The following is a 2,205-nucleotide window of genomic DNA, read 5'->3' on the forward strand; positions in this document are numbered from 1 at the left end:
CTAGTACAGGAACCTAGGCCCACCCTCTACACTGGGTTATAGTCCAGGGACCCTTGAACAAGCAGACAAGGTCTTCTCTTACAGCTGCTGCTCTGAACTCCTTCCAACTATTAGCCTTTCTTCAGCCATTTCCCAGGCTCTTTGTATCAAGCAAGCAACCCTTCCTAGGGCTTCTCTCCAGAAAGGCAGTTCTTATCAATGATTGAGGGTCAGCCACAGGAGCTTGTTCCAATCCTCAGGATTCTAAGTAGCTTCTCTTTCTATGCTTCCTCCTCACCTAAAGAACCCTTCCTATTTCCCACAGCTTTATCTACTTCTACCACCCAGAGTAACTACAATGTTCCTCTGTCTCTCCCTGCAGTCTCCTACTGCTGCAGACTTTCTGCCTTCACAGCAGCCACTCAGCTGAAACTCATCTTTAAGTGGGGCTGGTCCACCCTCCAGGTGCAGCCAGGGGGGCTTCAGGTCAATTAAACCACATTAACCCTTGCTGAGATAGGATGAGGTCTATAGCCCTGTCACGTTAGTCCTTATGGTTGTGAAGATTCCTTCCATCTATGAACAGAATGTAAATTAATGTAGTCATCTTCTCAAGTCTGCAGCCTGAGACAATAGCTCTAAGAGAAATATGAACTCACCCCATTCATTTCAATGAGATGTTAATTCACAAGACTAATTTTAGTAGTGTAAATGTTAATGTTAGCTATTTCACCTCTCACCAGCTGTAGAGAAGGCAGGCTCTGCTGTGCAAGGGCTCTTACTGAATTACATTTTGGGTTTTTCTGGTGTGTGTGTGTGTGTGTGTGTGTGTGTGTGGAGGAGGTAACAGGAGATTGACTGAAGCAAGACTGATGCTGGCCTGGAAAAATATACCATGATTACATAGTAAAATTGATATTCATCCCCTTGATAGAGGGGCCTTTCTGCCCTTTTAGATACATTACACTGTTCTGGAGACCCATTTGATCCTCATCTGCCTGTAAGTGAGCCAATAACAGCTGTAGCCATCAGTGATTCCCCCCCCCCCAGTTGTTTGGCTAGATGAGTGTAGCCCAATGACAGTTATCCATACCTTTACCTGGGGTCACAACTGAAGATTTATTCAGCTAGTGTATAACATGGCTTCTGTTTACTTAGCTGTGTTTCTTGCAGAGACAGCACCAGTGTTTCTTACTTTGTACTGGCTTTCTAATTATTTCTAGGCCCAGCTAAAGGAATTGCTTTTAAATCTAGAAAGCTCTTTATGGTTTGGATTGTGTCCATTTTAAGGAGGAAGGCTAGTCTGTAGTTGAGGCACTGGACTGTGATTTAGGAAACTGAGGTTCAGGCCCAGAGTCTCAAAAAGGTATTTAGGTGCATAACTAGTCTTGGTTTCACTGGAAGTCAGACACCTAAATACCATTGAGGGTCTGGGCCTTACTTCTTGGCCTGTTACAGACTTTTTTGTTTGACCGTGGGCACATAACAAGTCTCTCTGTGCCTCATTTTCCTCACAGATAACCATGTAAGATAACCATGTGAAGAAGGAAGTTTTATCTTCATAGACAAAGATTTTGGAGCCAGATACTTCACTGAAGGGGTGTGTGGAAAAGCTTACTCACCACAGAGATAACCCCTCATAGCTAGGTACAGCAGCAGGTCTCCTCCTTTGGTGCCCTCTGCCAACAGCTGCTCTGAACTTGTAGTGATCTGCCTCTTCCTGTGACTTGGCCATCCAGCCCCATCACTTAGTCCTGCCCCTTCCAGGAAACTCAAGTCCAACATGCTAATGGCCTGGTACCATCACACCACAGGTTCAACCAAACTTCAGGCTTTTGGGCCTGCCAGCCCTTGGCACCAGGGTCTTCACATCACCCTAGATTGGCCACTAGAGGAACCCAGATCCATCTTATACACTAGGTTCTAGCCCAGGAGTCCTGTATGAAATAAATTCAATCTGTTTGCCCAGACCCTCTGGTGGATCTCTGGGCTGCTTCCTCCTGGAGCTAAGCCTTTCTCACAGCCTTTTTCATAGTTGACTCAGCTGCACAGCCCAAAAGAGAGAGGATCCAAATTAGTTGAGTAACAAAAATATTCTACCCCAGACCTACTTGCCCCAAGGCAGCTCTGACAGGAGAATCTAATTAGGCTCTAGCACCAGGCAGCTGCTAAATAGGCTCTGATCCCAGCTAGGCTTTCCCTTAACTGGGCTCACTCAAGAAATCT

General features: G+C 45.8%; 1 long non-coding RNA gene across 1 annotated transcript; it reads right to left on the reverse strand.

The window, feature by feature from the left end:
* Positions 1-411: 411 nt before the first annotated feature.
* Positions 412-2,182, reverse strand: LOC137151532 (uncharacterized). Its single transcript, XR_010919290.1, has 2 exons — positions 1,602-2,182; positions 412-555 (listed from the first exon to the last, which is right to left on the reverse strand). It is a non-coding gene; the product is annotated as an uncharacterized lncRNA (long non-coding RNA).
* Positions 2,183-2,205: the final 23 nt, after the last annotated feature.

The sequence above is a fragment of the Emydura macquarii genome, unplaced genomic scaffold, assembly GCF_026122565.2.
Source record: "Emydura macquarii macquarii isolate MOO-44397 ecotype Brisbane River unplaced genomic scaffold, CSIRO-AGI_Emac_v2 contig_1106, whole genome shotgun sequence".
Taxonomy (NCBI): Eukaryota; Metazoa; Chordata; order Testudines; family Chelidae; genus Emydura; species Emydura macquarii.